Source organism: Bombus affinis, chromosome 1, assembly GCF_024516045.1.
Source record: "Bombus affinis isolate iyBomAffi1 chromosome 1, iyBomAffi1.2, whole genome shotgun sequence".
Taxonomy (NCBI): Eukaryota; Metazoa; Arthropoda; class Insecta; order Hymenoptera; family Apidae; genus Bombus; species Bombus affinis.
Window position 1 is genome coordinate 11,319,338 of NC_066344.1, and position 24,299 is coordinate 11,343,636.

A 24,299-nucleotide genomic window follows, 5' to 3' on the forward strand; every position below is an offset into this window, starting at 1 on the left:
AACTCGAGGGCGAATTAAGGTCGAACAAAAGACAGAAGGGACAAGAATCGTTCGAGGGATTCAGTTTGGAGTATATTAACCCTCTAAAGAGGATAAATTTCAAGGAAGCGTGGACTATTGTGTAATCGTGACGTTTTCTGGTGTAATATAAAAATTTCATTTGATTTATACCTATTATATTTGCAATATTAATTTAATAATGGTGAAGAATTATTACGTTATACGCTAAAGTTTATGAAATCATTGATTGATAGAAACGATACTCTTTCCTTCAAACACATCATCTAACACTTTAGAAATATCTAATACCATACGATCTCCCTTTATGATAATAAAAATAGATAAACTTTTACGACACGAATCCCCTGAAACAATTACCATTTGCTACATCTACAACTTCTTCTTTCTCCGAAGAACGTCTACGCTCTACAATACTCTATAATAATATTTTAGAAACATCTAACGCTGTACATAACGATTAGATGACACAAACTTCTATCAATTTATACAACGGACCAAGTCTCTCGCAACGATTGCCATTAACACATCTAACTTATCTTCCTCCCAAGACAGTCCAATACTTTATAGTAATATTGTGGAAACTAATTACTCTAGAAGCTAATTCCTTTCCATAACAATAAGATCAGACGAACTTCTATTTACAATTACCAATCTATACAAGTTTCCTAAAACAATTGCCATTCACTTCGTCCACACCTTATCTTATCTCTCTCTCAAAAAACGTATAATACTTTATAATAAGAATTTACGGGAGGACTAGGTATTTTCACGCCTAGGAGTCTCTCACGCTTGCAGAGCAGTTCTCTCACGGGCAAAATAAGCTCTCGTCCAACGCGGCTGTTAGACACCCGTATAGCTTGACTGCTCCTCTCGTTGTGCCTCGTCCGCTCGCGTCCCTTTCGCCCCGTGCGCGTCGCCCTCCCAGCCCTCCCTACCCCACCCTTCCAGTCACGGCCCGTAGTCCTTTCCCCCTCCATCGAAATCGATGCTACTCGCGGATCGCGAGTTCAGTCTGCGACTGGCCACCGCGTGCGTAACGTCGCTCCCTCTGTCTCGTTTTTGTTTTGCCTCGGGCCTCGACCCGAACACCCCCTCATTCGTAGAACAATCCCCCTTCTCCTTCACGCGCTTCCTTTTACCACATATACAACGATCAAATTGTAAACTGTTCGATTTGTTTTCGTCACGATATCGCGTGTTATTGTTGCGTCGTAATCCGCGATCGGAGTCGATCACGTGTGACATTGCGCCGGACGGTGTACAACGTTGAGAGAGGAAATTTTCAAGGAAAGAAAGATTAGTTTTCTGTGAAAGAAACGGAATGAGGAAAAACTCAGTGACGAAGCGGAAGATGTATCAATCGACGATGATTCGATGCGAGTTCGGGAAACGATCCTGAGGCGATCGGATGTGTGACGAGGCGCTACTGTCGAGGATAACAACCAGCCAGCTCTACGGCTGTCCCCGTGCAAAGGACACTTGATTGGGTGAGTGGATTTTTTTATTTTCCCAAGATGATATTCTTTAACCTTCGAGACATAAATAGCTTTTGTAAGAGGAGAATGTTTGTTTCTCTAAAAGAAGAAGTGTTTAATCCTTATCGAGACATTCTAAAAAGGCTCGCATCTGTTAGTCGTGCTATTATTCATGGAATTAACGCGAGATTTACTCCGTTCGAATGTGCGCGTGGTGAACGGAAGTATATCGGCGGGGCTTGACGCGTTCGTAATTAACACGGTGCAAACGGAACAAAATGTTCACGCGGGCTAGCGGGAAATTAAATGATATCCCGTTTAACCCTATCCGGGTTATCGTGAAATATTTCCAGCGAGGTGAACGCGTCGATGCAGACGCGTAACGCGAGCTGACAGCCCGTATATATGCTCGGAACTAGTAGAGGAGTTTACCGCTGGTCAGTCGGGCCAAGTTTATCACGGGCCGACATTCGTTTTTCGGTTATTCACTCTACAACGTGAAATATCCGCGGATCTCTCGTTCAAACAACGCTCTCCATTCGAAACCGGCGTAAACTTACGATGCACAAAATGAAACAGTTCTGACACTCTATCGGAATAAATTTAACATGGTATTATGTCAACGGCGCTCGTTTGTCCTACGAATTCATCGACGAAAATTACGCGAACATTGCAATGCAATTCCCCTCGTTTCACGCGACGACATCGAACTAGAAACTTCAATATTTCCGCCGCTAGAAGCCTGATAACGTTAACAGCCCTGAAACGCGGGAAAACTCCACAAATTTCATATACTAATTCAACCATATATATCGAACGCAATTTTTAAGAAGTTTCTTTTGAAATAGCAACTAGGAAACGTTTAATTATAAAACAATTAAATAACCTATTAGATTGAACTTTGAGTGCTAGAAATAATTAGAGGGACCGAGTGTTTTCGATTTGGGGGTGAAAAAGAAATGCATGCCCATTCAAGTTTTGAGAAAAACATGCCAAAATAATATGTTGATAATGTTTAAGCAATTTTCCTAAAATAAACGAAGAAAGATGATAAAAAAGAGAAAATTGTTAGTGTTAAATTAATTATTAGTGTTAAAATTACATATATATACGTATATACATTATCGGATCTGCCTTAATTGTTAAATCTGGTTAATGAAGTCCTTGAATTGAATCCAGGTTATCCGCATCGCATTCTATCATCGAACAATATTCCATCTCGTTTAGTGTACTTTGCACCTTAAAATTTATTTAATATACCAAACCATAGTCTTGCTTTGATATCGAAACTATTTCACAACTCTACCTCTCCACGATTCTGAAGATATTCCAACGAAAAATTTCTAGTTTGTAAGAGTCAACAATTCTAGACACTCGACGAAACCTGAAAATGTATGAAATACAAAAACCGACCGATAGAAATGATTGGAATAAGGAAGAAGTAGGTGCACGATATAAGAGTTCATCGAAAGTAGTCCAACCGTACGATTGATCAGCCAGTACGGCTTTATCCTGACGTTTTCGGCGACAGTTTCCATTAAGGTGGTCCCGTGGACGTCTCAGTCGATGTTTCGCTCCGCAAGAAATTTCATTTTCCCTCTCTTTCCTTCCGTAGCGACCACCCAGTTTTATTGGACGCTGTCCTTCAATGTCCACTGCCGGCCATCCACGATATCGTGACACGTAGCGCGACGCGGTCATAAGCGATCCCGAGGAAGTTGGTTAATTAATTGCCTTTGGAAATATAATCCGAGCGTCGAGTGTAACTAATCAGGGAGAAACTCGGTCGGACGTTGACGGGCATGTTTGCTGCACCTATCACGTACGGGGATGGAAATGTAATTTGCCGGGATAGAGTTAGCCTCGTTGAATGCCGTGGCCAAGCTTCGCCGCCTATTCTGCCCATCAGCTGCAATCTCCTCGCGGCGTGCCACCCATTGATCGCCACCAACGATTTTGCATGTAAGAATCTAGAAGCTAGGATACACGGGGCCGAGACTTTGCGTGGCGAACGTTTTAACGTGCTAGTTCTCCGAGGAATAGGCGTTAGAGGGTCGAAAGGTTCGTTGTAAGATAGTTTCTTCCTCGTTTTCCATCGGAAAACACGTGAATTCTGTTGGAGAACTAGCAAGTACAGTTTAGGGTACTATATGGGTAAATTGTAAAATTGTAAATTGAAACATTGTAAAATTAGTCAGGATTTGAAATGAATATGTTGTGAGTGTGTTTAGGATCGAGATAAATAAATTGATAGAAATGCAAATAGATAATCCATTGAAAGCTATGGTGTTGTTATAAGAAGAGACTTAAAGACTTTACTTATATTGAATAATGAGATAAGTGAAGAATGGAATAAAGATTTGAAATCCTGATCAGAAATTTGTAACTTTTCCTGAACTGTTAATGAATACCGAGTAGGTTTTAATCAGTTGCATAGCTATTTTTCAAAATTTCTTGTCAGTGAATGGTGCTATAATTATGTAGTATAATATGATGTATAATATTATTCCCAATTGTAGAAGTGTAAACGAAATTCCTTACATCAGCCGCTGTCAAAATTCTCCTTATTCTTTCTCCTCTTTATCTCTTTCTTTTTACCTGTAAGTGAAATATTATTAATGGCAGGTTTCTATGGAAATTTCTCAATCGAAATTTAAACATAGATCACATTGTATGGTTCTAAATAGTAAAATCTCGTTATAATATCTTGACCCGTACTATATCTTTTTTAATGGTATATTTCGAATTCTAAACCAAGTAAATTCTATTATTTATTCAGTAGTCAGATTCATTGTTTTCGATATTCAGACGATTCTTTTCCATATACTAGTCGTCTTCGAATTTCAAATGTATGGAAGTAAGAATTCCGGGATAGGCGACTTCGTCAGAATACTCTTCCTTAAAACAACAATATTCGAAGGAGTAATAGAGATTTTCTTTCAGCTTGAACAGACGTACGGTTATGGACTGGTATCAGGAAATCCGCTGATTCCAGTCCTAACGTCCTAAAAATTTCTCCGTCTAGTTGGATTTTATAAACAGTTACATCGAACCGAGTTCATGTTTATGTATAATACTCGAGCACGATCAACGACCTCGACTTTGGAACCTTCTTTCTCGGAAATAGACCCGGTAGGACAACAAAATATTCATAGCGTCTCGAACCACGCTTCGGAACTTTCCCCTTAATCCCAAAACAAACGTTCCGTTACGAAAAATGCCGAACATGCTGACTTTCCACGCTGTAAGCGATTATAACAATTTTAATTAAATGAAAATTTAATCAATCCCGGCAATCAACTTCGTGCATCCGATCGACAAATTAAAGCACGCATACAATTAGCGTCGAGCATTCAATTCGCCGCGATTAACGCTTGTCAACGAACAAGGGGGAGGGTGGAAAATATTAAAAAATGAACAAGACACGAGGAACAGTGGTAGGAAAAAGAATGAGTCGCTTGTAACGTGCCTCGATCCTAGTCAGAGTTTTCGATATTTTATCTAAAAATGTATTCTGATAGTCAGATGCAAAGTTCGTATTAGAAAAGAATGAATTATCGTCGAATGAAAATTAACTGAGTCTGCAAAGTAGGTATAGGACTGTTGACAAGACTATTATTTAGGTATTGCCCTGACTCTTTTAAACAAGGACTCACATATGAAGAAACGAATCAGTATATATGATAGCAGCAGCGGAAAAGAGAAATATCTATAGTTTTAATTAATTTATTGCTTATTTCTATCATTTAATGAAAAATCTTTAGTAAAAATGAAGATATATCTTTCAAGGTATATCAATCTAGTTTGAAAGTATTTTGTCTTCAAAAATAACTTTAACTACAATGATCTCGTTTTCCTGATTTAATCAAATATCGATCTCCTATAGCATAATTGCAAACAAAACATACAATAATTCTGTAATACGACGAATATTTGCCCAAAGAAAATTAAGGATGGCAAAATACCATTTTCCTTTCCTGAAAAGATACAAAGATTGACGAGCATCGTTTCTGTTACAAACCCTCCCCTTTCGATCAAAAATCATCGAGGTTACAAGAAGAATATAGAGCGATGATTCTTGAGAATTGTACAGAAATATTCTGATTTCAATGTCGTTTGCAGCAATGAATTCGCTAGATGGTTAAACTGGGACGATTCGCGATTAAAAGCTCAGAGCTTCGGCTGCACCATACATTTGCATATAGGAAGCTCTGTATAAATTCCGTGGTTATACTGCGTCAGAGGCAATAACGCAACGCGAAGCAGAACACGTTAGAGTGCGTTTGCAGTTTGCAAAACGGTTACGTATGATTCGACGTTACGCGTAAACGATTGATCATACACCTTGTCGGTACTTCGAACACGTCGACGTTGAGGATGCTTCTCTCTCTCCCGCTACTTTTTTTTTTTGGCACCAGTGATCGACTAGAACACGACTCTTTTCACCGCTCGAAACGTCGAAGTTTAGTAGCTTCAACGAGTTATTGTGGATATTTCGTCGTAGAACTTTCGGAAATTCCCGTGCGCATCGTTGAGTCCGGGCTTGTTCAAACGAACTGGCGAATCGATACGTGAGCAACAAATTTGCTGTTATATTTTAATACTGTACGGTATTTACCGAGACTGAGCGAGAGGGTGCTGCTTGGTAATCGCGATAATTCAAAAATCATGAACCATAGCCATCGTAGTTTCCAAGATCAAATTTTAAATTACCGATCGATAATCGAGATATTCAAAATGTTAATAACGCTTTTATTGTACGAAATAATGCAAGCATAGGGTATTAGCAGAGTCTATAATACAGTACTGAATGTACATTCTACTAGCAGAATATTTGAAAGCTGTGAGATTCTTCGATAAGTTATTATGTTGCCAGGAAATTATTAATGGAAACCTAATAGGAAAATTCGTATTGTAAACTGGTTGAATATATTGTTAATTTGTAAAACTGAATTCTGTGACATTTATTCTTGCTTCGTTTATCACGGAATAATTTGTGTTATAACAAAAAAACAGGTAAAATTGTGCTAATACAGCATCGGTATTGATGTATTAATTAATTAGCTTCGTGGACACCATATTAAATTTTGTATCATTTAGTTCGACAAAAATGTTATTACCATGAAAATGAGCTGACAAATAAACATTTCGTTGAGAAATAACTATCTGCAAATAATTTCTATAACCAGTATCTGTGTTAATGCGATAAATATTACGAAAATAATTACGAAAACTTGACAATAGAACTTTTATAGTAAAATTAGATTTTCCATCAATTAATATCGTTTATCGCCGAATGACTTATATTATAAGAAAGAAATAAAGTCATTGAGAGAATCTCAGTAGAAGACGTTAAAAAATTCCACTTTAAAAATTTTCCTCTATAATATAGATAGGTTTCCCTGAATGTGCCATTACAAAAAATACAACGTTTAACCGCTAATTTTCTCTAAAAGCGCCTCGTACGTCATTCCCTTGAATTTCCCAACCAAATTCGTAGCTTGCAATCAGAAGATCCACTCGTACGCACCAGAATACTCAAAATCTGGCGTACGCCGAGGTCGCGGAGGAAAGAATGGCGACAGCGTATTTACGAAACTGCGGCGATAAGATCACATTCAGAAACGCCGCGTACGCCTAACATTAACGTGCGGTATGCACTATCGTTGCGGTACGGCAATACAAATAGGGCTTGCTTCTGGCTGCGACGGTTGCGCAGCTCGGCTTCACGCATCGCTTACTCATTACTGCACATCCGCTCGAAATCGGCGCCGCTTTAAAGCCGCGAAATTTGCTTTGGCTGCTCACGAACGCGACTTTAAAGCGACCTGTCGGTTAAGAGTGCCCGCTGGCAAATACCGTTTTACTTACAGCGCATAAACACGAATCAAGTTCAAACGACGTACGAATACGTTGTACGCGATGCGATACCGTCGCTTGATGGAACATACCACGTTTCACAAATGGGTTGCCTAATTTACGTTTCTTTCGATCTTGATAGGTGTCTGTAGGAAGTAAAATTTTTTACAGGGACTTAATGATATTTGCAGTTGAAGGTTCTTACGGAATTTTGGTTAAATTTATTGTAATAAAATATTATTCAATAGTATGATTCTTAAGGGGCAAAATATAAGAAAAGTAAGTGGAATATCGCGGTGTTAAGCAGGATTTTCTGAAGAGAAATAGTGGAATAAATTATTTATTCATAAAGTTACACCTTCTGGTTTTGCAATACTTCGTTTGTATTATCACATAATTTATTTTACTGCGGAACAATGTGAGAGATTTTGAAAAATACCAAAGTTCTCAAAATTTTTTGTTCGTACCTTAAAAATAGAATTTCCAAATAATATAACTGAATTTTGTAATAGCGTCTTAGCTGAAGTTCTTTTGATATAGAAGAGAAGATGAAATAGGAATGGAAAAATCGAAAAAAGCAATAATGGATTATCGACATTAGACAAACATTGGTCATTTGTTGGGAACAAGTTTTGTATTTCAGCAGATACCTTAATGATTCTTTGACTTCAAACCTTCTACGAGCTATCGATAATTATCGAAACAGTAGGAAATGGTAGCTCGGTGAAATTCATCGAATTTCGTGCCCTCCTTCCGCTCGAGGTCGTCGCTGCTCGAATGATACCCGCGTTTCAATGGAGTACGAAACAATTGATCCATAAATCACGCGATCAAAACTGGGCTGGGCGGCCGGATGATTTATAAAAGCTCGATGTATCGTGTGAGAACCGAAGCGACGAAAAAGTCTCGCGCGATGTTACAATTAATCGCATTTATTTACGTACGAACAAACCGAGGTCAATATTACGCGACCAGCGCGTAAAAGTTTTCCAGCCAATTTCACAGGGAAATATGTCGGCGTTGGAAAACTGATAAAAATAAAACCTACGATACGAGGTATTTTTTTACTCCTTTTGTTCTCTTTATAATTTTTTGTTTCTGTTCTTCATATATTTCGCTTGTGCTTTTTTTATTTTTTTTTTTTTTGTGTAGTAAATGCACACGATTAATCATAGTTTTTTACTTGGGCACATCGCGTACAATGTACCATGAGGGAATTGAAGCTTCTACCCCCACATTGTTCGAGAATGTTCGCGTACAAACCGAGTTTTCGTTTCGCGGTTATTTGCGGTGACGCCGCGGTGCGACAACGAGAATCGCGAGTAATTAATACCAACCTTATACGTAATTAGTCATTGAAAAACAATGTTCGAGAGGACAATGACAGCTTGAGCGTTCCTCCGATCTCGGTGATCCAGATTAATTAAATTTCATTGCTTAACGGGCATTAAACCACCGCACCGCCGCGAAATAACATCTCGTATCATTAATATTATAGCGTAGTTTATTAAAAAACGATTTTGCATATATAGCGGCACCTGAGTCGACGGAAGATTGAAATCAGAAAAGACTCATATAATTGTGCTTTGAAATACCAACGTTGTTTTGCTTTGTTAGCTTCAAAGGTAAACGAACTCCAGACAAAATATTATCGCCGTTATTTGTAATCGTCAACCGGAGTTACATTTCAACTTCTTATAATAACACCGGTCGATACAAATAAACGATCGTGCTCTCTAGGACAGTCATACGGTCGAATAGTTAGTCAAATAGTAGCATTGAGCGAGCTAAGATTACGATCGGCATACACTATCTCTATACTTAAAGTAATTTTAATATACACTGACTATTACAATTTTATCACTCGTCTCTTTAATAAACTAACCAACACGTTTAATATCCACCTCACATATTTCACCGGTTTCTTTGTTATACGTTCGAACGATCGATTACAAAATTCAATACATTCGTAAGAATGAATTTTACGAAAATTAAGAGTCGATACACGCTTGTGCTTTTCTAACAAGAATTAAAACGCAAGAGATGAAGTTCAGAAGTCGTTTTTGATGGATGGAACCCTTCTTGATGGATGGAAAATTTTGAATGATTATCACCTCTGATTCTTGTAGAGAAACTAAGAAGTAATAACTGTTGTAAACAAATTTATAAATCACAATAGAATGGTACAATGCTTAAACGGATAAGAGCACTAGAAAATATTTATAGAAAACAAAAATACAGAACAGGAAGTACAAACGCATCCAGAAAATACAGTTAAATATACATATAACTCATAAACTATCGTATAAGCTTAAATGGTAACAATGTAAACGACTTTAATTTTTCATTACAATCTGTATAGATACGTGTCGAGTGTTTTGTCATAGATTTTCAAACATGATATTCCTACGTTCAAAACAGAAAAGGAACATCCATTGCGCGTTTTACTGCTAGCTATGATTTCGCTGTTCGTTACATGCCTTTTAACTGATTAAACCGCTCCCTCCCAAAGATCCCTAAAAGTGATTTAATCAGTAACATGGGAAGAATTCGGAATCCTTGGAAAACGCGTGTAGTAAAATGAAACGATCAGGTTACGGCACATCATCGTGACCCTTAAACCACGTTGTAGGAAGCCGAGGAATCGTTACAGTGTCGTGTGATTTTTTATTTAACCGCCTGGATGGAAAGGGACGCGTAAGCCACGAACGATGCCGGATAGGTCATATTTTTATCTTCGTCGTGGCAAACGATACCTCTAAGTAATTCGGATCGATCAAACGTACAAGTTTACGAGCCGAGGTGATAGTTTATCGTTGAACCGCTATTCGATTACTTACTGTAGTTTAGAGTTATACGAGCGTGCGTGCGTGCGTAGGTTGACCACGTATACGAAAAGTTTGAAGCATCTGTGCTTTGTAAGATCTCTCGTTCTTCCTTGTTGTGATATAAAAATAACGAAAAGTTTGGTTATTATAAAATCCAGTTCATAACTTTCTATTGATATTACAAACTTCTCGTATTTTTTTATTTTTTCTGAATAATCAAACGATAATCAAAGCTTTCTCTAGGCTATATCTTAATTGCGTTTTCGTGTATATATACATATTTTCCTTCCATTTCTCTATTTAATTCATTCCATCTGTTTTTAGTTCCTCTATCAGAATCAAAAATGATAAAGAGATATATATTTCACATGTATTTGTTTCGTTTGTTCTATATGTATTTAATTTATTTTGCAAACTTTTTAACATACTAACACGTCTACGAATACGCCTCACAGTCTTATTGTTGATACCTAGTAAACACAAGAAATAATAAAATTTAACTCATTATATCGTATCATATGATTTTATAAGATATCAAAAATTGATATTATTTGTCTCGTCTATTTTGCAGCTTACTCGTTAGAAATTATATTTTCTTTCAACGGTGTATATATAAATATACGTTCATGTATAGCGGGATAAGTACAACTTCTATGAAGGAACGCCATCTGTTGCATCTGTCGATTTACAATGGCCAGATCATTATTGATGGCAAATTTATCGCATCATAAATAAAATTCAGCGTAAGACGCGCAAAACGCTTCTCGCTGCCGCCGGCTGCAATCGATACACTCGCGAACGATGTTCGACGAATTTGCGGTATTCATCAAATTGACGTCACCCCCCGCGACTTGGTCGTTTGTTTTTTAACGGATCGAACGAAACGAACGGTCTTTGCGAATGCTCGGTGCACGATCGAATTAAAAGCTGCTTTAAGCGACTTGATTTTTGTTTGAAGAGCTGTTCCTTTGACCGGCCGATTCAATTTCGTGTTGCGTTTAATTGGATTTTTATAACGCGGAAACGGGTAATTGCAATGATCGGTGGCAATTACATTTGCCTGTTGTTCATGTTAAAAAATATACGTACATTATTCGATAATCGTGTATAATCAGTATAACGAAGTAATCTCGTTTGTCTGGAATAATATATTACTCTCCAGATCCATTGTCTGAAGCATACGATGAAAACGTAATAATACGAAGAGATATTAATTCATACATGGGTTACATCGACGAACGATGGAGGAAGATAAACGAAGGAACTCGATAAAAGTATCTCCTTGAAATTCGTCTCGTACCGAGAGTCTCTGTTTCCATAATACTCTTAAGTATTATAAAGTATATACATTTCTCCTTTGTCTGATCATGGTTAACCTTAACCACTGCTACTCTCTTTCCACTTTACTGAGCTCGAACAATATATTCCACATTTCGGGCTTTATCATCGGCAATATAAACGTCACGATGGAACAAACTATCTTAATATTACTCATTCGTTATCGTCGAGTCGCGGTACGTTTCTCTCCGACGATTTTTAACGTCATGAATTTCTTTCTCCCGTTCTACCCTGCAAACGGAGGTTAAAACGGGAATCTTGAAAAAAAAGAAAAAAGAAAGAATAATAGCGTAGCAATGGTTACACGAATACTCCCGTTAATTAACCAAGGTCGTTCTAAATTTGTTTTCTAGCCCGTTCAACGTCGGACCATTGATCAATGAGGTCGACGATGATTAGTTCGGCTCCCTGGCTCATTAGAGTCGCCACGAAGCAATAAGTCGACAGAGTTTTTCATTATTCGCGACACGTAGCCACGCGATTAGTTCAGTTTTTATTCCTACTCTCTTTCTCTCCCACTTTGTGTTTTATCGTACTCAAGAGGCAAATGACCACGACAAATGACCAGAACGGATGACAATTAATGGCGATCGATGTCATTGCCGATCGTTATCGAAATATTCCGTGCATATCAGAAAATGCACTTTGTAAATTAGACCATCGCGTTAGATGGTCTCGTTGCATTAGTCGATCTCAAATATTCATACATTTCGTACCATTTTTTCTCGTTGAACGATTCATACTTATCCGAGAAATATTTTATTTCGAAATAGATGGACGTGGATAGATTTTTAGTTTCATTGCGGTTCATATACTTCTACAGGTATATTACTGTGCATATGCGGCGATTTTCGTTCAGCGCTAACGACTTTCGCATCAATTGTACAATAGAGCAGTAACCGTGTTTAGGTATTTACATTTCGAATTAATTATATTTCCTGAGTGTATTGTGCTCATGCAGATAAATTCGCGGGGAATTTCCGCATAAACGGGCGATATTATAAAAGCCTTTCTGTGCTTCGATCCCAATAACCAGATGCTTTCGTATCCCGCGGTGCATTCGTAAAACTCGATATTTCATTATAATCCTCTTGTCGATCGTAACGTTTTAACAAACAGCCGAAATCTATCTCGCTCTTCACGTATCTAACACTCGCGATTAAAACCTCGATTTCAAATCCATCCAACTAATTTCAAGGGACAAAGAGGGACGAGAAAGAAAGAGTAAAATAAAAAAAAACAATAACATGCATACAGGCATAGCGACAATTACAGCAAACAAGCCCAGAGACAAACGCTGAAAGGTATTAAAATCGCTGAAATAACCCATCCGTGAAATTAGAAAAAAAAGAAGGGAGACACCGAGAGAAAAAAGGACAAAATGTAAAACGGAATGAAAATACCGCGACATTTCGAGCGTGTCGTTAAATTTCCTGTCTTCGCCCGATAGGGTTGAAGGCAACGAGCGAAGGCCGCGAGTATAGCGTGATTTTTACCATCCGGAAATAGCCGGAACCGTCTCATTAAGAGAGCTTAAACCGATCCAAAACGGAGTTAGCAACAGAGAGATCAGAGAGGCGATACAGCACTCGTACATGCGATACAGATCGAACGTCGTCGTTTTGAAACTCGCTCGTGGAATTACTCGCATTCGTCTGACCCGAGGATTTCACGCATCACGTACAGAGAATAATCCTGCGTCTCGTCCGTCGCTTCACGATCTGATACCCTGGACCGATGTTGATGCCGCTATTCGACATGGCCCGTTTCCCTTTCTGTTTCTCTATCCGACTCTCTGTCTTTATCCGTTTGCCTGTTTGCATCGATGTTACACGGAATTGAGTATGAAAGGATTAGCGGGGCTATAGAGTGACACTTGCCTCTCCGATTACTTCTGCTCCGTTCGATTACGTTCTCCTTGAAGCCGTCTAACTCCTGGATGGTTACACGTAGCGCAAAACTCTTGGGCCAATTCAGTGGTGGAAACTTATCTCTGAATTAAGCACGAGTTTGATAGTGTAACGTCTGTGTGATGGCTTTTAGCGAAGCGAGATGTTGTGGAGAACGTGAATACGAGATATGATTTAGAAATATAAGAACTACTATTATATAGTAGAAATTTACGTATATTATATAAATATTGTATGTTTATAATAAGAATGTTGCACATAGAAGCTTGTGTATATTAGAATATCTTTTACATTACAATTGCTTTACTTCTATTGGAATTATTTGCTGGAATTGTTTTGTAACAGTTATTTTTAAAGTTGTCCTTCTCAGCAGTTCCGCTTCGTTTCTAACATATTTTCTGTCATTTTTCTGGAAGTTAAAGTTATAGACATTTTTAAGGGTAGATTTTAGAACAGTTTCCGTATTTTCTTTTATTCTATTGTTCATTTGATAACGATGCCCTGTTTGCGAGATCTTTAGGTTAAAGAACAAGAAGAAATTACAAGATAGATAGATAAATAAATCACTACGAAGACTGGATATAGTGTTTTAAAGGTGAAAGTAATTCTATGTTTGGTTGAAAACTATTGAACCGAAAAGAAGGTGGTGCAATGCTTTTAAAAAATGAAAGTGACACTATCACTCTTAGAAAAATGTTTCTTTCAATTTATTAGAGATTGAAATATATTCCAAATACTTCTTGACTTGACCTCGAGAAATTTGTTAGAAAATAAAGAGAATTTATAGCTTCTTCATACATCGTAATTAATATTACATGTGTTATGCGAATTTATTCTGAAGCATGTTTTCCTCCGCGGTGAGAATGCGATAAGGAGGGCTGCTCTCGCGCGTCGGATGGAATATGCAAAATTTCATTAGTGGGATGCGATACCATTGTTAGACTTATTAATGTATTCTAAGGCAATTTTACGTTAATGTATAAATGAGAGAAATGAGCTGCTCGCTGCTGCTGCTGCTAAATAATAGAGTTTCACCTGAAAATTGTAATACATGTAATAGAACTCTAATTAGATTCGCGATGAAAGCAGTAATGTATACGATGCGGTAGACTGAAATCTTAAACTACCTTAATGTTGTGAACATAACATCGCATTAACTATCGTAAAAATACTTGATTAACAGAGAACAATTTGTCAGATTCAATATACTCTTACATAATTGCCTGGTTAAGAATTAATATAGTAATGTAAGTTGAAAGTTTCGAAACGTGTTACACTTTTGTCTAACTCTCAAATAATATACTAGATTGTTCGAAAAGTTTCTTTCGTATTGTAAGGAAATAATAGACTCACAATGTTTTTTGTTTTATATTAGTTTATTGAATTATGCTTGAACATAATAATAGAAATATAACGAAATGGATCATACCTAATTCAATAAAATAATATAAAACAGAAATTGTTTTTCATCTATTATCACCTTATGAAACGAAAGAAACTTTTCGGACAACCCAATATAATCTGTTAATATATAACGTATAATGTATAATCTATTCGATTCGATAGTTAATAAAGTCGTAACTGCATTTTGGCGTGTCTTCGTAAACGCAACAAATATAAAATATATTGAGATTTTATTATTATCAAAAATGTGTAAGCGTAAATATATAAAGTGTAAATATAAAATCGTATAATACAATATAAAATCAAATCAAAACATTTATTCTACTTTCGCTCCTTTATTAATACTTATAAAAATATTTCGCGTAAACATCTACCAGTTATCAGCGTATTTGTTATAATAAACGCAACGTACAACCCCATAAAAGGCAACAATGAACTGATTTAAAACCGCCATTGCAATTCTCATCCTAACAATAGTATCTACAAGCAATAACAATTTCTCTCAAAGCGAAACAGTAAGCCACATCACTGAATTTTCCCGTACAAAGGAACAAAGTGATACGAGTCGACCAATAGTCAAGCACTTTTGCGCGATAGTAGTCTGTTTATGTTTAAATACGGCTAATATCTAACTAAGCTGAGTACTGTACAAGGGACGTGTGTGTTGGCAACAGGATATTACGCGATGCTTACACGAGTGTGGCAGGCGCCACAGAAACCAATATCCTTAATAATACAGAAGCGGGACGGTAAATTAAAGTCGGATATCGCGGGGAATAAAATGGATTTTCGCAAAATCACATGGAACTCGAGAGTGTCGTTGGATAAGAGCGCAGGCTTTTGGCTACGGCAGAAGAGAGAGGGGAGGGAAACTGAAAGAGGCGCTTTGTTCGAGTACGATCAGATTTTCAAAAGACGCCTTAACGGGGCTGACCCTAGCGGTAATAAGGCTTTCAAGATCCCCTTCGGGCTCGCTCGGGAATGCTAAACTTCCTGCGAACTGATGGCGCCTGATTGGCTCGTTATTCCGCGATGCTCCGTTCGAGCACGATAGATTTGGATGAAATATTGAGGCTGCGATGGAATCGTTAAACGCGAACCGATCTCGGTCATTACTTTCCGTTACTCGCTCGTTGACGCTCGATCTTAAAGAGGTTTCATGTTATTCAGCCTCGTTATCGGAGGTTATTGCTGTAAATACTTAATGAACTATCTCTCATCCGATATCTTATAAATTGATTTCTTATCGGTATACAGAGGCTCGCGAGGAGTATTCGATCACTTATAAAATTCTTTTATAAATTCATTATTTGTGTTATACGAAATACTTTGACATTTTATATCGGATCAGACGTATTCCATTAGAACATATTATTATTATTATTAAATAAATTGGTCGTTTTAATGCGTATACATCAAACATCCGGAAAATACTGCTGTCATTTATATCTTCTGCAGAAACTATTACTATTAAGATAGGACCATTTATAGTCTTCTCGTTTCTGCCACGGTATTAGTTTGGCCAATACTCGTAACAACATATTCCATCTTCATGACGAGAACTATTAGAGTGATTGACGGCGCTCCATCACAGAATTCCATCGATTCTCCACAAATGGTCTTCAGACATTCCAAAACCTTACAAATGGACACAAGTCTTCAGACGATATCTATAAAACTGTACGCGTTTCTAGACAACATAGGATAAATTTCAAACAGTTCAAATTTAGTTTACGTAAGTGAATATTCTTTAGTTCTGCTCTTTGAAAGATTTTAATGACACACTAATGCAATTATATCACTCTATCCTGTTCAATTGCCTTCTCGTCTGGTCGGTACAATATTGTAGCCCATCATCGAGCATTAAGACCGCCATTGCCTTTGAAAACGTGTTTACCACTCGAGTACCCATATGAGCTATTGAGACCGTGGTTGCTTGTTAATTGTTATTGGGCAACGTTGAGAAGCGTAGAGACGTCATTCATGGGGATCAGGCCGCTGAAGCACGTATCATTACACCGTGCATCCGTTAATGACTGCCTAAGATGGACTTGGAGTGCACTCGAGGATACCGAAGTTTCCTCCCAGGCGCGGCGGCGAGCAGGAACCGCTCGTCTGCCTCGTTAAGATCGTTCAATGATACGTTAAGATCCACTTAGGCCGACTCTAGCTCGAACATTATAACTACAATACGAGCTATGATTGCTCGTGCATGCTAACGCAATTGTTAGATCGAGCATAATTAATACTTTGGCCATTTACCAGCCCATTTCCCATTCTCTAGACTTATTTAAGAAAAAATTCAAATAGAGCTCACGAAAGTATTTGGGCATTTGCGTGTGTCGTGCAGAAGTATCTGAAGTGAAGAGTCAATTATTCAGTACATTAATAAGCCAGAATATTCGATGAAATTATTTTTAGCATTAATTCTACATTGGCTCATTGATCATTGAGATCGATTAACACGAAGATTATTTTTCTGCCTACATGTTACTTATTTATTAAGCGTATATTTATTGTGTATAGTAAATGTTTGTAATTTCTATATACATTTTCAGATTGGTTTTAGATTTCTCAATATAATCACGATATAAACACGACAATATGTAAAACGAACAAAGATTGAAAAAATAAAAATAGGATTTATGACGTAATACAGGAGAAGCGTTCGTGCTATCTTTAACGTTTTTAAAAAACATAGTTGAAGTTAAATTAAGTTTCCGTTTAACATAAAAAGATGTAAGACGAGTTGAAATTAGAAAAATCTGTAACGAATCTATATATAACGTTCCCAATAAATCTCGTCATGTCGTATTTAGGAGCAGAAGAAATTTCTTCTCTAAACATAAAAGTGTCTAAACATAACGTCTCTTGTCTTCGTACGATAGTATAGCAAAAGTTATTCGCAACGTTTCTGATAAAACTCTTTATGAGAGGAAGTAACTCTGCCATCTAATGCAAGAAGACCAAATATAAAGGTCTTTCAACTTCCTGAACTTTTACGGAAAGATACTTATTCTTAGCTATAGCTCGATTTCAATTACCAAATATAGCTTTCTAAATAATCAATTGTACCATTTCTATATTTAAAAGTATCTTTAAAATTGAGATCGTACGCTATCCGTAGCGCTCCATTCAGATTCAACTTGTCTACAATTCCGTATCAAACCACTTCACACCAAGCGTCTAATTCCCGCGGAGCTCACCCTCTCAGACGTGTTCCATTAAACGCAGCCGAGACCAAGCACAGCATCAATCGTTACGCTTAATCAACACCATCCTCCTGCTATCAGACAGCTATCCAAACAACCGTCACAACAATTTCATCAAAGACAACAGCCACCCTCCTAATAAATCCCAAACCTAACAATCCGATTGTTATACGTTGAGGCAGCAAGACAAGCAAGCACGAAACTTCCAGCGTGATAATAGTCAAAGACAAAACGCACATTCATTTCCACCGGCAAACGAATCGTACAGCATTCCGTGAAAAGGTGGAACGATAGCTTGGCAGACGCGCATTAGTGACACTCTCGAACGATGCTCGTAGGCGCAGACCAAAAGGAATATAGGAGGAGCGAGCAACTCTCGAGCGGTCAAGCTATCGAATCTGCAGCCAGCGTTGATACGCATCCGTTAATAACGGCTTAAAACCAACTTTCGAGTCCTCTCGAAAATGTCGAAGTTCCCTCCTTCTGGTCGGGACTCGTCTGCCTCGTTAAAGCGTAGCCTGCTCGGTGATATCCGCGGCCCAGGAACACGAGGGCGAAAAGGAAAGCTGCGGTGAACTGAAACGAGACAGGCCCGGGCCGCCCGCGCTACACTCTTAGAGGAGTAGACAAGGAGGGCGAGTAGATTGAACGGCGCTGCCGCCAAATTGCTTTCGGGATTATTCGCATCCACCTGACTGTTTCCAGGCCGCGACGCCGCGAGGACATAAAGGATCGCTGGCGGAGACGTGGGCGTGCGATACGCGCTCAGCCAGTTCGTCAGCTCAATCTGGCCAGCGGCCAACACCCTTAGGCGCTTTTCGCTCGTACGAAACGGTACCCGTTGGCGATTCCGTGTCAGGACTAATGCGAGCCGTGGCGCCCGATACGGAGCCCGGCTATTCTGATTAAACGTAGCCCCTGGTGGAGGACTTTCGTCATTTCCGGCCGGCTCGCGCCCCATACTCGCGCCAATTTTCTACATGTGTCTAGGGGATCTGGTCGCGCGGACGTCGACGTTCTGTAGATGGACGAGATCGAGCTTAATTCCGTGGGATCATACTACGATTGTCCCTGGTTTTGGGAATTTTCATGAAGGAAGTCTTGTTTCTCGGAAGCAGTTTTTGGGGGTGAGAAATTATATCTAAGATTATAGCGAATCGTGAAAATATTCGAACGCGTAGTATAGGAAATTTGTATGAATATACGACGGGCGTTATATACTGTTGAACATAGCCATTACATTTATTCGATAATTGGAACAAATTTTACTTTATTTGGTATTTTATAATATCAGATATGATGTAAAAGGAATAACAGTAGCAAGGTATTGAAATATCGGTAGACGTCCTAATACTTATAACTAACAGTGTACAAAGCCTCTTGAAATTTCGTTGATACCGTAACGAGGCACGATTATCATGATTATAGAGGTAATATTTGAAAATCAGGAAACGTGAAGGTATACAAATTACAAGGTATTTATCACGAACGTAAACTTAATAAAAAAAAAAAATTAACGCCCTTTCGAAATTCTTCTGTAAGAAGAAGAATTAGAAATTTAAAGAAAGTATTCATCAGTAAGAACCATAGCTGAAATTGTATAGGATAAAAATGGGTAAATTTCGTTCGACTAAAGCGGGATATACGCGACATAGTGAAAATGTAATTTTATTATGCAATCGCGCGAGAGCAGAGCGTGCAATATTCCGAAAACACTCACCACTGGGGAGAACGTAAAGACAACGAGAAATAAGACAAATACTATCCCGGGTTTCGTTCCCAGACGTGATGTATCTCGTTCTGATTTAACGGATCCGCATCTCGTATTCATACATCAATACACGAGGTCAGAATTTATGAAGAGGGATGCGATACTGAGAAAGCAGCACGTTTCCTTACGCTCGGATAACATTGCATCCACCGGACTAGCGTAAAATCTTGAAATGGCAACGTTATATCACACTGTGTACGAAGCCACAGTGGCCAGTGCATGAATAGGTAAAGAGTATGTCGATTTGTCCACTGAATGGAAATTGAAGCGAAACACGAGGAAAATTAGATAGACACTCCGAATTCTTAATGTGGAAGTCTAATAGAGGAAATGACCTGTTTTTTAAATGGATAAAAAGATATATTGGACGTATTATTTATGTTTTCTGTCAGTTTGCTTTTTTAACCGCGTAATCGAAAAGAGCAGTTTTAATTCATTCAAACCAATTTTTATTGTGTGATAAAACGCCGAATAACATGTATCATAACTAAAGTCTTTTTCATTTACCTTCTAAAACCGAGAGATTATTCTGCCAGGCTCAGAGAAATAAACAGCATTTTTTGTCGCGAAATGCTATTTTGATGGAATAAAATGTCGATGTCCTAATAAAAGAACGTTGAATATATTGTTAATCGTCTGAGTATATTGTTAATAACCGAATATGTAAAAATAAATAAATGAATCGAGCGCCGTTTCGATAATAATTCGATTCGATAAACTCCCGTCATTCACATACTACAACTTCTTGTCGCAGCAGAGTGAAACACAACGGTCGCGAAAAACGCGGGACCCACGGATCGGCTCGATAATTCCAATTTCAACGGAAGTTTCTATTTATTCAGGCTGTATCGGTATTCGATTAATAACTATCGGGCGCGAAATAATGCGATAACTGAACCGACGGAGGCGGGTACAAGCGGACGGAAGATAAAAGCCCTTCCATAAGTCCAATAGGCAATGACGCGCGATAAGATTATCGGAATAATGTAACGTGAAATTGCATTAAATTTAACTCGATATCCATCGCGTTGAAAAATGCTGAATATCGCGCCGGAATCGCGCCTCGCTAATGCCTTGCTATTTCCTTTTTTTTCACGTTAGTCTTTCTCTCTCTCTCTCTCTCACTTGCTATATTTTTTCCTTTTTGTTTCTTTTCTTTCGATATTTCATTATTTTCTTTTATCTTCGTTATTTTCAGTCTCTTTAGTCGATCCTGCATAGGAGCCAGACATTACGAGGCGCAGGGAAATATTTCACACGGAGGCTGACGCGAAACTATTGGCTCGCCCAGGAACTTAATTTTGTTAGCAATCTAGAATTTGCTGTTGCAGCGGGAATCGAGAACTCACGGAAATCGGTCCAGCCGCACGGCCGCGAATTTATATTAACTAATTGCGAGCATTATTTATGTGACGCTGGCTGGTCTGTTGCGATACCGCCACTTTCCTAGTAGTTTCGCCATTCGACCAAAGAAAATATGGTAGAAGGTAAAAGAGATACACAGGCTCACGAAAGTATTCGAACATTTTTAGACGCATTTCGTGAATAAAGCAGCTGTGTTATACGAGATATTTTTTCTTTCACTGTAACATTGTTTATCGAAAGTATTTTTCGAAAGTGAAAAGGAAGATTGAAAGAGCGAAAGAGAAGTTGCCTTTGAATTATTCTATCTCTTAAATTAATCATGCTATTAAATTAGATGTACAGCGTTTGTACCTCAGTGGGTTATTAAGTTCCGAAATGAGCGATGTGTTTGTTTTCAATAAAATCGGTAATACAAACGAAGAGCGCACATTTATTATTCACACATAAACAACTAAGATTTTTTCTGTTTGCAATTATGAAAAACATAAAACATTCTCGGTAGTGTAAATATTACTTGTAAATACTTGTAAATATTGAGACAGATTATATATATATTTATTCTTCTAGTATCGTTTTAATTATAATAAACAAAGTATAACATATTTAGGTACACACTAAAAGTCGATAAATCTGATGTTAATAACTGACAAAAAAAATTGTTCATAGTCTAGAACAGATTGAGTTCCGAAAGAGTTTATTGAAATAATGATATGCAAAAAGGATCGAGAGAGGCATCATTATTATTTATGCACTATTTATTTAATATTATATAGATTTAACTCTCCAATGTAATTATTTCACGTTTCAATTATTGCGTCTGCTCATAAAGAAGCTACGAGTAGGCAACATGGTAATAAAAATTAATAGAAATTAGTATAATCCTTTCTGCTTTATATCACGTTGAAAATAAATTCTGCATTAAAATATAATATCTCTCACTGCACCGTAAATTATGAAAAGTTGCTGAAATTAATATATTCCGAGTCATGAATTTTTTAAGATTCCAATCTTGCGAGTTATATAATGAAAAGTATTTTAAATTACAATGGTTTGAATACGAAAGCGTTGTAAAAACTGTGTACGAAGGAAGATAGGGGATAAAAGTACACGCGTGTGTAATCTGAGTTTCGCATCGATTTTCTGTTTACCGCGCGGGGGCGAAATATTACGAATAAAATGTAGTTGAGCGTATATTTCGAAATGGTGGAGAAAACGGGAAAACAAGTAGAGAAGTATGTAAATGATAATATAAATACGTCAAACGGCACATAAATGTAATAAATAGAGGGCCAGAAATGTTGTTTACATTTTATCTGCGGCTCATCGGTAACGGTACACAATTCATAGGAATCGTTATAAACAAAGAAGAAAAAAGCTCGTCGGGAAATGAAACATGTTCCGTTGTAGAACATTATTTGTAATAATATTTTTTGTTAAAACGAGCGTTGCTTCTTGCTTCTCTTGTTTCAAGTTCTACTTCAATTAACTCGCAGTGAAAAAAATAACGAACGAGAAGAATCGCGGCGGATAATTTTCTCAAATCAAAGTCAAGAAGCAATCTCGAGCTCAAGCTAAATTTATTTAAGCAATCTTGTCAACTGATTCTTCCAAAGCTACTTTTCGCTCTTCTCTCTTGCGCTTGGTCACTTTAAAAAGATTCACGTGTACCTGAAAAACAGTAAATCATGTACAGAGCGTGGTAGGACACGCGGTGCATTGCAGATAGGAGCTTATTTTATATGCAAAGTAAGTCAAAAATTCAGAATATAACATCTTCGTTTAAAGACTCGTTTCGAGAAAATTCGAACATATTTATAATAGTTCAGAGTTACTTCTGTACACGTGCATTCGATGAATTCTCGAATTCGATTTTCTCGGAAACGAGGCTTTGCATGAGAAAATTTCATTCTACGTTTATTATTTATTTTCGCGAGTAAAATAACGCGTTCTACCATATTCTGCATATATGCTTCTCGAAACAGATTTCGGTTGAAAGGACTCGCTAACCAGATAAGGATAGAAAAGCACGATAAGGATAGAAAATTTTTCTCGCCGAGAGAAATTGGTTTTCAACAAATTATTGTTTCTTGTACATGCAAAGCAGTGGTTAAAGGAAGAAGCGAAAGAAAGGAACGAAAGTGAATAGCGTGTGTCGATAATAAGTATAGAAAGAAAGAAAAAAAGAATTAGATTTAGCTGGGACAGAATTGAACATTGGTTCGTCTGGGCTATCCTTTTTGAATTTTAACAGGGAAAGGGGACTCTCGTTCGTACGAAAACTGTCTTGCGAGTTAGTGCATTTAATAGAGTACTACCAGAGATATATACGTGGTTTGTGGCTGTTGAAACGGTATCAGCCGTTAGTGGATTACTCTGCTCCGTGAAAAGAGCTTTCCGTCCTTTTTGACCGGACCCTTTGAGCGGACTATTCGAGGAATTCAGATTTCTATGTATTTCCCGTGCTGAGGCGCATTGAGCTACGGTTTATTCGACGGATGAAATGTTTAAATGCAAATTTTAAAGAGTTGACGGGGAGTAAACGCATTAGGGATCGTTTCCTCTTAATTGCAACCGAGTAAGCGAACCCGGTGCACGCTCGATGACGGGGTTATATCCCTCCGGTTTCTGCTAGCGAGATTTCTTTTCAGAATATTTGAAAGGGCAGAGAGAAGGATGCGGAAGGAAACGACGTTGCGTTTCTCAGCGCGAAAACTACTTTTAAGATTGCGGCTGGAGCCGAGTCGCGCTCCATAGAAACGCGATTTCGTTGAAATTCGCCCTGGATTGTTCGCACCGTTGCGTAAAGCGCAACGAGTATATGTTTTGGAAATTTCAATGTGTGCCACTTACTAACAGGCAGCTGGTACATATACACCTTTGGTAGAAGCGAAGAATTTTCTGTATACCTACTTTCTGAAATGGAAGTACGTATGTAGGAAACGTGACTTTAATATCATATTTGTAAACTCCATTTTAGTTAAACAAAGTAAGCAAGATTCTAAAGCTACGTATAGTTTAGTCAAGCTGAATCTAAGCAACTGGAAACAATTTTACTAATGTGAATTTAGTATTTTGCACAGTGTCAAATATTCTTCGAAATTTTAAGTGAAATCGAC

At 37.8% G+C, this 24,299-nt stretch overlaps 1 protein-coding gene across 2 annotated transcripts in view; it reads left to right on the forward strand.

Annotated features, from left to right (window-relative positions):
- The first annotated feature begins 1,015 nt into the window (after positions 1-1,015).
- Positions 1,016-24,299, forward strand: part of LOC126917070 (discoidin domain-containing receptor 2-like) — a 140,981-nt gene continuing 117,697 nt past the window's right edge. For both annotated transcript variants that reach the window (XM_050723507.1, XM_050723518.1), the window contains exon 1: positions 1,016-1,508. The gene's annotated coding sequence lies outside the window, so the exon portion shown is untranslated. The remainder of the gene's footprint in view (positions 1,509-24,299) is intronic.